Below are 16803 nucleotides of genomic sequence, written 5' to 3' on the forward strand. Positions count from 1 at the left end.
TTTCACCTCCCAATCACAGCAGCTTAACACCATAACTACCAACTGAAATCCTCATATTAGCAACAAGCAGAATAATAGCTGAGTCAGCAACACAGCAAGAGCAGGCAGAAAAAAATAATATTTGCTGTTATTTGACTAGAAACTGTACATTTTCATGTAATATTGAACTATTATTACAATATATCTATTAAAAAAACATTTTATAATTCAGAGTGAAACCACTTAACAGCTGCAGGGATAGGTATGGTTAGAATTGTATCTTTATCTTATCAATACTCTTATCAACCCTATTAATAATACTCTTATTGGTTCTTTTTCATTACTAAGAGTATTTTTCCTCTAATTATTAATTTAACCAAAGAATACATTTATAACTAAATATTGTTTCTAGAGCAGCAACAGTAATATTTACAGCAGTAAAGTCACTCAATGATATCTCACTGATAATATCTAACATCCGTAAAATAAACAATATTCCTGACATCAGCATACTGGGTGAGGTTTAGAAAGAATGAGTCAGTATCAGTCTGCCTCCTCCCTCTGTTGTTGTTGTGATTCATTGCTGCAGGTACCCCTGGTAGACAGGAGAGCCTGGTTTGTCTCAACCAGCAGCTACGTACACATTTTATAGTATTCCATTTTAATATTTAACATTTTAAAAGACTGTGTTACATACTGAGATAAAGAGTCAGGATACACACAGACAGCTTTTGTTTTTAGCTTGATCATAACAATTTTGATCACGCTGTGGTTGATGGTGGAAGACACACTGCTGAAAATATCACTCTTCTACATGTTTATGATTTTTGAGGAGGTGGTTTGAAACAGTGCCTATTGTTAAGCACTGTCTTACTTGTTAAGGTTGTATTGCTCTTAAAGCAACTGTGCTATGTGTGTGTATGTGAGGCCCACTCTCAATCAAACACAGAGAGCAGAGGAGAGGACAGAGAAAGCAGTGTGACCATAAATGTAACTTGCTAAAGAACTCTGAGCATAGTTTGTGTATGTTCATTGGGTTTAGGCTCTGTAAAATAAACACTTCCACACTGTTATAATGCCAGGATGCCAGGGAACGTTCCAGTATGTTGTTGTGCCTTCTCATCTGACAGAGGCAGAACGGTGATTGAGGTTCTGAGCAATAAGAGTGGTATGATGTGGGGGGCCAAAGAGTATGATGTCTGTCTTGTCCTCGTTCTGACATGGCCCATCAGAATCCGACAGGCCACCAGGAATTGTCTCGGTGCTCCTGATGCTCAGTCCAGACCTGGAGAATGTTGTACAAGTGGTAAACACTGTGTGGAACGTTGCAGTCAGTATGGAAGTGTTCTGACTATGATTTATACTTTTCCCTTCAAGTCAAGGATATAGTTTATGTTACAATTTTCAAGTCCAACTGAAATTAAATTGCATGTTTCTGCTACATCATATCTGCTCTGTAAATGATATATTTGTTGTGTGTTTTCCTCCTTTGAGAAAAAATTCAAAGAACCCCTTTTTGGTTTCATAATGGTTTTCATGATCGAGGACTTGTTTCAATACAGCCAATCAAATATTTGCTTTAAGCAGTAACATGTTGTTCTATCATAAGCAGAGCAGGCAGTCACACTGAGCCTGATAGGCTCCTGCTACACAGCACAAGAGCCTCAGACTCTAAATAACAACCCACTCCTTATCTTACCTCTCTGATATTTACCCAAATACCCTTTTATTTATTTAACATACACAGTGATATTTTTTAAACTTTTCTTTGCCACTATAGTTCAGTCACTTTATTCACACTGACTCACAATTTTCTGGCTCCAGTATCTAAAATAGCTCAATGATAAACCTCAGTACTGTCTTAAAATGCTTGAGACATGAGAGCCACCTCCTTATCATTATATTCAATGTATTGCACCAGATCAATACTATTATCACTGGTATTGACTGATTGACTGACTGGTGACGTTGATGCAATTTGTGCCAAGAGCTTGGGTTTGTTTCTGATCTTAATTAGTTTTTTCTTGTATGGAGATTACATTTGGTTCTTTAAAAATAAATAAATAAATAAATGTTTAATTGCAATAACAGCTCCAGCTATATTTGATGTTGCTTTTAACCCTTATACTGATCAGGGTTCATTTGAGCCATTTTTTTTTTTTACATTTTAGAGCTGTAAAAACACCACATACACATTTCTTTTAGCTGGACTTTTCCTAATGTGACCCATAGTATACAAAAACGGAAACATGATACATCATTTTGAATTTTTTAGCAACTGATACAATTTTTTTAAATGTATGTAAATATAGAAATTTGACCTGTGTTTATTAAAACAAATTTCAAAATCAGTATTCAAACATATAACATCTATAAAATGTTCTCCTGGACCATAAAATAGTGATTGTGAGTCTTACTTCACAGAAGGATGAATCAAACATTTATTAATGATTGATGGGGAATGTACACGGTCGCCAAAATATTTTTGACTTCTTCTCATGAAATGATTGTGACAATGTGATTTATTCTTGATAGATAAAGTGTATATATTCTCAAAATTGTATTGATCAATCTCATTATACCTGGTCAAAGGTGATTACTGATGTGTATAAATAGAAAATAAAAAGAGGAATGTGTCTGAAAACAAAATGATTTCAACTTTATGGGCGACCGTGTATGAATGTGAATTGGTGGAGAGGTTAATTATGAGTCAGAATATGAACAGTATGGAAGGGTTAAAACTGTATATTGAACAGACTGTCTATAGTGCTGCTATTGCTTAAACTATTTGTAAAGGATTTCTTTAAACCAAATTCTGCTGATTTGTATCTCTTCTAAAGATGATCTTAACCCCATTGTTCCTGAAGGTGTCTTGTACCTACATTAATCTCCTTGTCTTATTGCAATTAATACAATACATCTGTTGTCAATGTGTCCATCCAGAGCTTTTAGAGATTTTTAAACTTGTCCAACAAGAAAAGCAAATGAACAAGACAAGAATGAATTAAGATCATTTAGCCTTAATACCACACATCAAATCCATCACTCTAATAGTAACCAGCAGCTCAGTGAGAGAGGAAGAAAGCAGGAGGAAAAAACAGAGAGACTGAAATGCACATGCCATCTACGGCTGAGATGCATTAAACCTTCCCCATCAGGAGAAGTAATGGATTAAAGGCCGCTGTGGCTCTGCAGTTTGCCAGTCAATGTTCTTTCGCTCTCTTCCAACCCCCTCCTCCCCAACCCCACCCTCCTCTGTTCCTTTCCCGCTGGAAGAAGTTGATTTGCCATCAATTGCCATCTTGGCTGGCGCCATTAATGCACGCCCACAAAAGGATGACACATCGCATTATCACCTCACTCCCTTTCAAATTAGAGCTGAGCGATGCCTCGGCGCAGCTTGTGACTGGTTAACACTATCTGCTATTTGTAGGGATTGTTCCCTAATACGCAGCGTCTAAAGATTTCATCAGGCATTTGATGACGGAAATAAACCACTGCCCACAGGGAAATTGGACTGATTAATGGAATTATGCGTTGGAGGGGAGTCGATACAGGCTGCAGACACTCACATGGGGATGAGCGGAGCTGTCTGTCACGGACCAGACTGGAGTGGTTGACCAAGGAGCCTCGGCTGGCAAACAAACTCACCTCAAGCAGGGCCTGGGTTACATGTGTGTCCACTGAAAAAGCCAGGAATTAAGACCTGTGCTGCTAACTGTGGCTGTATGCAGCCTGCCTACACTCTACATGCACATGACCATATGGGTCTTGTGGGATGCAGATTATTTTGTGTCCCACATCTCACAGAAGAAGCACTATAAATCTTACCACGTAGGACACGAACAGCACTGAAACGCCACTTCTTCTGCTTTTGTGCTCTTATTCTGAGACAGTTTTGCACCCTCACTCAGACTGGCCCCCCTCAGCATTGTTAAGTGCTCTCTTAGTCCGCCCTAATGCACCTTTACGCTGCCACCAAAACTGCAGACGACCCCCTTCCACCACCATACAGTTGGCCCCGTCTGCCTCTGATTCACATCACAGCCGCCTTTTGCATGAATTGTTAGGCTCTAAAGGAGGATGGAGATACGTTGCAGTCCTTTGACAATCAGCCATACAATAGGAAAGTAAGCAGTGGGCCAATTGAAGCGTTTCACCATCATTCTCTCTTATGAGTATGTAAAAAGTACTTGAGTGAAAATACAGTTTTGACATACAGTTTGTCATTAGCTCATTGCCATTTTACATGAGAAATAATAATAATGGAGCTTTCTTTCATTCCTCCACAGATTACCATAATCAAAGAAAGGCTAGTAAGAAAGGAGGTGTTGTGTGTATTTAGAAGTTCGAACTGAAATCAGACCTTATTGTCATCAGCAATGGAGGTTTTGATAATAAAGGTGGTTAACATTCTCCACATCGGATATATTCATGATCTTAGAATTACACTCATTTGTGAGTTGCTGTTTTAAAGAACTGTTAAGTGTTTAACATTTAAATAAAGGGAAATCAGTAGTTTCTGGGATAACACATCTACACTGATGTATACAGTATCTCAGAACAGCAGTCAATATAAAAGCACTGAACTGATTAGAAACCAATACATTATATATTTATAATGTTCCCCTACTCTCTATGTGCAGAGCTGTGTGAGGTCATTCTGTAGCTACTGTATTGTTATTCATTTATTTTATTTCCACTGGTCCTTTCTGCTAAAACTCCTGACAAAAATATAAAAAAGTAAAATAACTTTCTTTTTAACAGCTCATAACAACATCTTTGAAGTCAGATGCAAAGTTATCAATTATTTAATTTAAGAAACTATGAAACAATTAGAAAAATGCCCTTAAAGAGCTGGGATAGAAATAGTTCAAAATGAACATTATGATATATAGTATGATATATACACATACTAACAATCCACCTGCTGTGATTTTGAGAACTTGAGATAATTTGATTTATTTATTGACCAGTGGGATCAAAATATAGTTTTTGTCACTCACATGAGCTATGAATCTGGATCTGTTTCTTTCCAAATGGTGAGTTTGGACCAGGATGTGTCTGTGCAGGGCTGATGGGACTGATGGATATAGATTTGAGACAGGGGAAGATTTAAATAAGTTAGTTTATGAAAGGTTCTAGAAATGATGGAATTTGGGAGAAAAACTAATGATATAATTAATACAACTTCTTTTGAATATAATTTCAGGACTCTTATGAACCTCAACTATATAAGAATAAGATATACAGTTTATATATACATTATATTATATTGTTATTTAGTGTATGTGAGTGAATTGTAATGCATCAATGTAAAGCACCCTAAAGATTTCAGAGGAAGCTTTACTGCTCTTTTCTTGCCACTATATTTCATTTAGCTCTTTGATGAAAGGATTTCCACTATAGTCAGCTGTTATTATCAGTTTATTAGGAGTCATTCAACACTGAATATTTTTGCTCACTAAATGTGTACAATTCACTGTTCAGTCCAGTCTATCTTTATTATATTTACGTTTTTTAACTTAATTTTTATTTAGTTTTTTATCAACAACGGTATAATATACACAATTTATTTTCCTTTTACAGCTGTATATAGTCTTTATACATACATTCAAGTATTAAGCAAGAAAACAACAAAGGAAGAAAGGAAAGAAAAAAGCAGATCATGGAAATATTTTGAAAATCAAGTGTTGCATCTTTCAAATAGATAATATGTGTTTAATGAAAGCTTGCTCTTCAGGATCTCATCTTATTTAGTAGTGAAGGAAGTGACAAATATGAATATTATATTCCAGATGCAGTGTGTGGGGGATCCACAGGAGGAAATGTCTGCTCTATACTCGATAACTTTAATATAACAGTAAAGTGAGTAGCATTAGCTCCTCACTGTTGTCACTTCTAGGTCTATGCATGTGTGGTTATGGACCATCATTTGAAGTTGTGTTTTTTTAAAGTCTCAGATGAATTGTTCATCTCCCTGGAATATGATTGTCAGTCATTTGTCCATGCTGGTCATAATGATGACATGACAGGAAATGTAAAAGAGACTTTAAAGAGCTCACTGTCAGTTTTTAATCTTCACATTATCACAAAAAAAAAAATGAATAAAAATAAAGTTCATGGCTGAACAACTCTTTCTCTGTTACCTCAATAAGTCATCTGCTAAAAATGCTTTTTATGGCCATTCATCACTCCATCTGTTAGATAAAAGGCAGATTTGGCTGTAGGGCTGAACATGGAGTGTTGTCTGTGTTTTTTGAATAGTTTTGTTGTTCTCTGTCCATAAACAAGTATATGTTTAAAGAATATGAATCAAACATGAGCACATTTATGGAGAACACACAATGGTAGACCTTGTTCCAGGAAATGAAACCAAGAGTGAGGAGCAAATTGTAAACTTGATTCAGCGATCTTCAAAGCTGTAACATGAGTGCCCTCTGGTGGATAATCAGAGGCACTGCAACAAGTTAAATCCAGAGTCACTGAAATGTAAAAATATAAATTGTCCGCAGTTACTATTATTATTAAAAATAATAATAGTAATGTCAAGCCTAAAATTAAATATCTAACCCTCTTGCTTTTGCATATTTCCACACAAATAGTATAGGTGATCTTTAAAGCATATACAGTACATGACATCTTTTAACCCTTGCATACCGTCTATATTCTGACTCATAATTAGTTTCTTCACCATAAATCCTCATCAGTCATTAATAAATGTTTCATTAATCCTTAATGAAGCTGTCAGATAGCAAACAGAGTGTGCTCTATTTATTTATGGGGGGAAAAGACATTCGCAATCACTATATTATGATCCAACATTTGATAGAATATGAAGAATACAACAACATGTTTCAATTATGTTTTCAGTTATGTTTATTTTTATTTTGTACATTTGCATATATAAAAATGTGAATCAGCTGCATAAACATCTTTTTTTTAAAAATACATTTTATTTCCATTTCTGTAACTGTGGGTCAGAAGAAATGTGTGTAAACTGTTTTTACATTTGTTTAAAAATCATTAAAAATAGGAATATAATACACATGTGTTATCCCAATTTAACATACAATATTTCTCATATACAAAAAGGACCTAATAAAGATGGAAATGGTTCAGGATGTCCAGCATTATTTCATGATTACATCTTTTAAAGCTGCTCCCAGTTTCAGCATTCTGTTATGTAGAAAGTAGATTTTCAAATGGAAGAATTCTGTTTTTGTAACCTTCTTTTTGAGGAAGCCCATTCCTTCCCTAAATGCTCTCTTCTGGTAGCTCAAAGTTAAAGGATAGTTGTAAGTTTTTTCAATTACAAAGTCCTCTCATGGCATATGCACATTAAAACACTTTTTGGTTGCTGTAATGAGTTCTCCTTTCCACAAAGAGATCCCTTCCTAAGGCGATTCTAATGAAAGGAATGAAGGACAAAATCCATCATCCATCATCCTTCTTCTAAATCTTAGCCAAAGCTACGAGGCTAAGACTTAAAAAGTGGAAATCTTCTAAAGTCACAGTCTCGTTGTGTTTCTACAGAAAGTGTTTGCTTGCTGACACACACACACACACACACTCACACACACACACACACACACACACACACACACACACACGCACGCACACACACACACACGCACACACACACACACACACACACACACACACACACACACACACACACACACACACACACACTCCATCTCTTCCACTGGAATGTCAGGAAGGCTTCTTTTTACTACCTCTATGGAGAAGAGGAACAATAACAGTCTCAGTGTACAGTATATATGGGCATGAGAATATTGTTTTAAGAAAGACTTGAAAACAAAAAAGAGAATCTCTTTTTAATGTCAAAAGCAGTGCGTATAGAGGGCTTGCCCTTCTTATTTCAAAGTACTCAAAACATCATAAAGATGTTTTATGACTCTGCTGCAGCAGTGAAGCAACTTCCACAGATGCCATGTCATGAAAAATGTCTTTTATATCAGACTAGAGTGTGAAGACTGAATGAGAATCTTTAAAAGCATCATTAAAGGCAGCGGGGCGGATTGCAGAGGAGCTATTTCCCTGTAAGACACTTTATTGTCACCAACAGCTGGTAATTATCTTTGTGTTGGTGACAGAATCATTCATAACACAGCGGTGGGTCATGACACCGACTTTGAAACACAACATAACATAAACAGTTCACCTCTGTAGTTTCAAGTTACTTTGAAATGCTGAAAAACTGTTTATTAAAAGTATGTTATTGAAAGTGTCATTTAACATTTACTATTAGGTGTCTATTAAGATTACTACGATAATAACTACTACAGTAAGATACATTCATTCATACACTAGTCAAATACCATACTGCAATACTGTGATAACTTCTACTGATTTTCTGTTTTGTTGTGTCAGTCCACTGTCACTGCTCATACTGTACATCCTGTTCTTCTTCTGCTCAGACTTTCCCTATCATAGTGCTACAGTCCTTACAACCAGCTGTTTATCCACTGATTATATCCTCCAATCCTGTAACTCCATCTGAGAAAATGTTCCTTCAAAAAAACGTTCACTTTTCAAGCAACTCTAACAACATGGCAAATCCACAAATGCATGTTAGAAAACGCAGACGGGCCAATTAGGCATCCAGTTTTAAAGCAGAGGGATAAGATATCCGTGAAGTGCCTCTCTTCAAATCCCCTTAGTCAAGGCTTCTCTGCAGTGATCTGCTTTGCTGCAGATCCGGCTGAGACTGGAGTCTAACGCTCATGCCTGGAAACAAGCAGACCTTTCACCCATTAACCCCTAACTTAAAAACACACACACACATAAACACACACATAAACACACACACACGCACACACACACACACACACACACACAAACTCTCTCAGCTCATGTTGTACCACAACTAACTGGCCCATGATGAGGAGGAAGAGCTTACATGGAGGGATGTGTGTCATTTCATTCCCTTAATGAAATGTGAAATGAAATGAATACTAAAACCCACTGAGGAGAGCAGACAGCGGCATTATGGGAGTCGTTGGCAGATTCTCCAAATCGACTAGAGGGGAATAAAGTGACTACGAGTTAATCACTTCATATTTGTTCCTCCAGGTTTCATCCCTCTCTCCCTGTGAAGACTCGTTGCAGCTGCACAGGGAACAGATCTGAAGGTGATGGGAGTCAAACAGACTTTGTTTTTGGCTTGAAATAGTTTAGTGAAACAATGCAAAAATATATATATTTCCCTGAACCCCCCAGAGACAGTGTTTTTAAGCTTCTGGTGGTTTGTTCATCAAATACATTAAATAAATCCCTTTTCCACTCGTAAGTTCGATAATGAGATTACACACAGAGGCAGTGTGGAAAGTGGGCCTAGGAGAACAAGCAGGGCTGAGTCAGGCTGGAGAGATGAGAGATGGAGGGTAGTATAAAATGAAGAGAGGGTAGAAGAAGGGCCAGGATGCAGAAATAAACTGAAAGGTTTTCATAATCCTGCTTCAGTACAATGAAAGATGACATTTTGACTTGTCAAATGCACGTATATGACTAATAACAGTATTAATGGCATCATTGCTTTGCAGTAAAAATGGTGGCTTCTTTCCAAAAACCATTATTAATGTTATTAGTTTTACCTGTGGGAAGTCAAAATGTCTGCTGTGAATCTGATTCATGTTTAAAACAATAAAGAAGCAGTATCATTCTGGGGTTAGCACGCTTATCACAATTCAGCTCAGTAACATCAGTTCAGAAAGTGAAATGAAATGTAAAGTACAAGATAAGACAGATTTGGATATCACTGTTTTATGAGATAAGACTCTGGAACTTTCCATCAGCAGATACATTGTATAAAAAGTCTGTTTGTCTGAACGTCTCATTAAAATATGTGATCATGCAAAAACCTTATTATGACTTTTCTTAGTCTGCTAATTTCATATAAAGAAATATTTGTCATTTTCAAAAAACAGGCTTACACTATTTGTTTTCTTGCCAAGAGTTAAATGAGAAAATCAATATCACTGTTATTTTGGAGTAATGGAGTGAGAGCCAGCAGCTGGTCAGCTTACAGCACAGACTCGGCGAACAAGGAGAAAGAGGCAAGCCTGGTTCTGTCTTTACATTTTATGATATAGCACTTTATCTTGTGTATCTGATCTGTACACAAACAGAAATGTAAAAACTTTTGGAGGTATTATATAGCAAACAGCAGCCAGATGCAGTGATTTTCTGGACTTTGTGCTGATTGTCTTGCAGACTCAGGATGATGGTGAGACTCCAGGAAATCACTGCAGCCTGACAGATTTTTCCCCGGAATGTAATTCCCTGAAAATCACTGCAGTTGGTTTGTAAATGTTCTGTTTGTGTACAGATTAAACAAACACAATGTTACATACAGTATTCATGTTATTTTAATTACTGAGCATTAGCAGGGCTGTAATTGGATTTTTTAATTTTGGAGTGTTGGAGCAAAATATTCATTTAACATACTAAATGTGTTATTCCACTATTTTCTATACTAGATCGTGTTGTTTTATTGGCTCTTATTACTCTCTTTGCTTTTAACTTTCACCCACTCTGCACTGTTTGATCCATATTTGTATGCTTTAATGTTTTCTACTGTGTGTTTAATCTTATCAGGTTGTAAAATAACAACTGAGTGCAGTGATTTTCTTCATATTTTCATTACATTTTTTGCCTTTTTTTGTTCCCTGTTATCATTATTATTCATTGTCTTTATACATCAGTGATACATTGATCAACACAATGTTTTTTCGGGGGAGTTTAAGTAATTTTTTTGGGGTGTATTTTTATCTTTATTAGTAAGTTAGTGGCCGAGAGGCAGACAGGAAACAAGGGGATATAGAAGGGGGTACAACATGTAACAAAGGTCCCTTGCCGGATTTGAACCAGGGACGTTGCAGATATATATGGCATGCATTGTAACCATTCGGCTAATATAATGTTTAAATGGAGTCACTGTCAGGGTTATAGTGTGTCTTCCTGAGGGACAGTGGGTCACTTTTGACTGATGTGTACTGACCTCTGTTGGTGATCAGAGGGAACAACACCACGTGCAACTCTGTTAGCTCACAGTTGCCTGTTACTGAGTGTCACACCCTGGCTCAGAGGAAAGACAAAAGATGGAGATCACATATGACTTTTAAACTAGGAAACATACATTTATTTAATAAAATAAAATAAATGATGTATATCAGTTCATCAGTAATGTGTGTAATGTATGGGTGTGTGTGAATGTGTGTAAATGGAAGATTAAACAAAAATACATATAACCCAAGCTCAACCAAACCCAGCAACTCAAACAGGAGAGAGAGAGAGAGAGAGAGAGAGAGAGAGAGAGAGAGAGAGAGAGAGAGAGAGAGAGAGAGAGAGAGAGAGAGAGAGAGAGAGTGAGAGTGAATGCTCCAAGCTTTATTCATAAAGGAGCATTCACACCAATTTAAGTGTTGACCATCTCTCCTGATGAGCCACTTCCCAGATCCCTTACAACCAATAAGAAATTAGGTCAAAGGCCAGGAGGCGGTCAAATCCCCTTCCACAAGAGCCGAGTCCCACCTCTGACCCTGCAATGAAAAACATTATTGTTTTAAAACAATAATCAATACAGTTATTGGTATTGCTGGACTGTGCTCCTTTAGAATACTGGTACTGTTTTGTGCTATTGGACAGCAACATTATAACAATTTAACGAGTTAACACATTAACATTCAAACATTTACTTTTGAGATCTGGTATTTAATAGCAGCTGTACTTTCCTCACCTTCATCTTGCACCAGAACTGCTTCACATGTATGTATGTACAGTATACATGTCCCTTAGAACAGTTTAGAGATCATTTGAATTTGATAACTTACTATCTCTGCACCTGTATGTTTGAATAAATGTTTATTTTTTGTTTGGTTACACACTCTGTATACAGTTTATAGTCCTCTAAATGTTTAAAATTGACGTGGGACCTTAGTGGGTTGTCACATCCATCTATTTCCCGCCTGTTCAGTATTTTTTCCTTCTATAAGGTGGTAATAAAAGAAAAAGGCCATAAAAATGATCTTTTAAAGGGCACTTCACCAGAAATGCAATGGGGTACAGGAGCTTTATGATTTATGGGAGAAGGGTTTTTAAAATTGTTTTTAAAAATGTATTTTTTGGAGAGGTTTTACCCAGTTCAATCATCCCAATCCTCTCATGGGAGACAATGCAATATCCTTACCTTGCTGAAGCCAACAAAAGAACAAGTCACACATTCCAGTGGTGGAAGAAGTATTGAGGTGTTTTACTATAAGAAATGTTTTACTTAAGTAGAAGTAGTCGTAAAAAAGCATACAAATACTCCATTACAAGTAAAAGTAATGCACTCCAAATTTTAGATAGTACAGTATAGTATATAGTATATAGTATATTATCTTGTTATATATTTATCATTTAAACATTATTTGAGTATTTTTACTGATGTATGCATGTTCAAACCGCATTTAATGTTGTCAAGGACAAGCAGATTTGAACAGATTATATATACTGTTGAGTATTTAACCTTCATATGCCTTCACACAGGAGACAGCTGTGAGAGGCATCATGTTTTCAGGTTGTCTGTCCATCGGAGTTGCCGTACATAAGGCGGGGAGTTCTGGTCATAGACATAATAAATAAATATTATGTCTATGGTTCTGGTCCTCTGAAATGATGCGAACGCGGAAGTAACTTAATACTGCATTCTATCAAAAGGCCACCAGGGGGCGACCGTTTTGGTGACAAAAGGACTTCCGTCTCTATACAAGTCAATGGAGAATTCACCAACTTCTCACTTGATTTCTAACCTCAGTAAACGTTTTCAAAATGTGTTTATGGTCTCAATCGCTAGTTTAAAGCCTTCTTCAATGCAGTATGATGTTCATTTGGGAAATTCTGGCCTCCCTGGTTTTATATGTGACGATAAAGCAGGGTATGCATTAGGGCGTGGCTACGTCGTGATTGACAGGTTGATTGGTTCACAGGTTCAGGAAGGCGCCTTTTGCTCCTCCTGATGCCCATTATTATGTCTATGATGCTGATGTCCATATAAGTAAAATCCGTGTTTTTTTTACCCGGCATGCACCGGAAATTTTCAAGATGGCGCTGGTCAGATCCGATACTATTCGCTTCCAAGCAGCAGTCCACAAACCGATGGGTGACGTCACAGATGTTACGTCCATTTTATATACAGTCTATGGTAGCGACTCACATCCCACTGATATTGGCAGCGAATTGTTGATGTTTTGTTTTTTTAAACATAAAAAAATTAAAGAAGATTATTTGGCTATTTCTGTACAAAAACATCCTTTCACAAGACTTCCACTTGAAAAGAGAAAAAGGATAAAGCAGTTTGGACCGGAGATTAACTGGTGGCTGAATTAACTGGTGATAGGTGACTGTGTCGATGCCTGGTCAAAATACTGTTAACATCACTAGCATTAAATCAGTTAAAAATGTTCCTGTTGTCAATCTCATATTCCGTCATGAATCTAATGTGAAATCGACCTAAGAATTGCTTCTACTGTCCCTCAGCCTATAAATGAAACGTACACTGAGGTATGTATGTGTTCAGCACGAACGTGGTGTGGGGTTAGCTGTTAGCCGTGTTAAATTGTGATAGCGTAACGCCCAGATTAACTTGTGACACAACATCTGTAATGTTATTTACCATCAAACATGTGTTATATGAAAGGCTATATAGACATTTATCTCTCATCACAGTGATATTTTCAAGCAATTCAGCACACCTGTTAATCAAAAGACGTGACTGTTAATTTGATGTTTACAAACAGCCACAGAAATTGAATAAATTGTACGTGCAGGTCTGGATAGCTAAAACCACTACAGGGGTACAACAGTCCATATACATTTGGTTAACAGGACACAACTCTGAGTGTTTGTTGTAAGTTTATCTGTGGATGTAACTGTGACCAATTTTGTGCAGCCACGCTGTGCGATTTCGTACTGATAATGCTGCTGATACTGTATGTTGAAAGGCCTAACAATTACCATTAATCTTCAACATGGATTCTGTTGCGCTAATTCATCTGTCATAATGCTGAAATCATGTTTTGTTTGGTGTTAACTGCTCAGTGTCTATAGTGCCAGTCCAACAGATCCAGTAATACAAAAGTGGGAGTAACGTCGGGAGTAGATTCATCGACTTAACATCAATAAATCTCTAATAAAATGTTCTTGTTTTCGGTCTCATATTGTATATTAAATATCATTATTAATCTGATGTCAAGTCAAAACTGTTGAGACTGTCTAACAGTGTGTAACAAACAGTCTCGAGTATGTGCACACCCAACACGAAAGCAGCGTGGAGTCAGCTGTGGCAAAGCGTGATTTACCCAGATTAACTTGTTCCATGTGTATACCATTGATTATATTTTATATTAAAGCTGCACACATTTATATCTCCGATTACAACAATATTCTTAACACTATTCAGCACATCATGCAGCAGAGTATCACCAGTTAATTCAGACTCCATTTATGTGTTTTCTACACCACAGCTGGCGTGTTGCCCATTTTTAAAGATTTGCTTTTGGATGCAGTAAATAATGTAATGTGAAAAAGCCAGCCAGTAGCCTATTTAAAAAAATATTGGACTGCTTTATATCAAATGGTTGCAATAAAAAATATCACGATGCACTCATGTTTTAGATCTGGATTTTTTACGGTTCAATCTTCATGTGACTATCTCCTCTCCGTCTTTGATTTCTTCGTGGCGTAACAGTGTTGACACCGGTTCACACGCAGATAGTTATAGTGGTCGGTGGTTCGATTCCCACACGTGTTGTTTTTAAACGACCAGAGAGCGAATGAAATGTTCGTAGTGAGAGGTCTAGTATTTACATGTATTTTAGTTGACACATACATCAATGTTCCAGAATACTGTGTCTGTAACATTAGTAAAGTCTCAAAAGACACCGACTAATGAATATGGTAGAGAGGCGAAGTAATTGGAATGTTTATTTCCTGGTTAGTCGACATGGGGTCCTGAAAGGCCACGCCCACGAAACATCTGCCGCTATCACCAGTTAATTCAGCCACCAGTTAATCTGACACACCGGATCGGCTTCAGCAGCAGCAGGAGGTGATGGAGGAGCTCCGACCCGGACCTTCCCCCGCTGCTGTTGTGATAAACGGAGCTGGCTAGCTGGATGCAGTGTGAGTTATTCCTTTTATTGTTTTATCTGTTTGCTGATTTAAAGTGTCAGCACCGAAACGTTGTGGACAACGACAGGGGAACGAGACCTATAACATCTCTCTGAACAAAATGCAAACACTAAAGTAGCTGCAGCCATCAAGACAATAGCATGAAGCTAAGTTGTTTTTAGCAGACTAAACATTGCTGAGATCTGTCTGCAGCTGGCCACATCTGGCCACATGTGGACCTCCGCTATGCCAAGCTCCATAAGAGGAACAAATGGCGCTTTTCCACTACACAGTTCCAGCACGACTCGCCTCGACTCGGCTTGGCTTGTAATGGTAAAGGTTTCTGTTCTGGTACCGAACCGAGGCGAGCCGAGCCAAGTTGAGGCGAGTGCTGGAACTGTGTAGTGGAAAAGCGCCAATAGATTCAGTCCATATCAGTGGCTGCATCCAGCAGGACATACTAAAGATCCGGTAGTAGCTGCATTCCTCTTATTAATATTGTAAAGTGTTAAAAATACTTTATAAAAGACATAACTATGAAGTGTAAAACATTTAAATGCATAAATGCAGGATAAGAAATGATGGAAGTAATTTTGACTATTACAGTTAATTTGGGGTACATTTCATTATTAAAATAAGTTAAATAAGTTGTGCTTAATCACAGCAGTGTATAGTGCTTAAGGCGCCATCTATTGTCATGTTTAGGTATTGCAACAACTAACAGATTACAGTGAAATCAGGACTGAAGACACAATAACTAAAATATAGGTGGTGTCTCTTTTTAAGCATACTATCTTATTGGTAACTCTGCTGGTATCTTTAGGTGATGTGAATGAAATGGGTATTTTATCATGTCTAATTGTAATTTTTTATTCCTCTGTCTGTGGGTCTGAGATACCATACTGGGACAAACCAGCTAACTACTGTAGCAGAGTTAGCTGATAGCTTCAGTGGATCAATATTAAAAGATCTAACAGCACAATAACAAACAGTACAAAGCAACAAACTCATAGGACACATACAGAATACAAAGCTACACACAATAACACATCACATGTGATGAAGAGAGCTGAGAAGCTTTTAGGTGATCTCGTAATTTGGTTTGAAATGTACTGATGGAACTACAGCTCGGGTACATTTTCTGTGGCTTTCACAGAGAATGGTATGGTACTATCATAACCCATCCAGACTTTCTATGTTTGTGCTTGGACTCTTAGTTTAGTTCCTGTTTTATTTTGAACCCTTTCCTGTCATGCCCTGTGCTAGCTTTTGTCCTGCTTAGCCAGCTTTTGTTTTTTCCCCCTGATCATCCTTTGAAAAAAGACCTTTTTTTTTTCATCAGTCCTGCATCACTCTCTGCATTTGGGTCCATCTACTGCACTATTGTGACAGGTACAATCTCTTATAGAGGATACTTTGGAGGTTGTTATAGAACTTATAGAAGGGGCAGCTGTGGCTCAGGAGGTAGAGCAGTCCTCCACCAATTACAAGACCGGCGGTTCAATTCCCGGCATGTCGATTGGCAAGTTGGTGCTGTGCCAACGGTGTGTGAATGTGTATGATAGGTTAGCTTCCTCCTGATGAGCAGGATGGCACCATATGTGGTAGCTCCTGTCATCAGTGTATGAATGTGTGTGAATGGGTGAA

The sequence above is a fragment of the Scomber scombrus genome, chromosome 14, assembly GCF_963691925.1.
Source record: "Scomber scombrus chromosome 14, fScoSco1.1, whole genome shotgun sequence".
NCBI classification, from domain to species: Eukaryota; Metazoa; Chordata; class Actinopteri; order Scombriformes; family Scombridae; genus Scomber; species Scomber scombrus.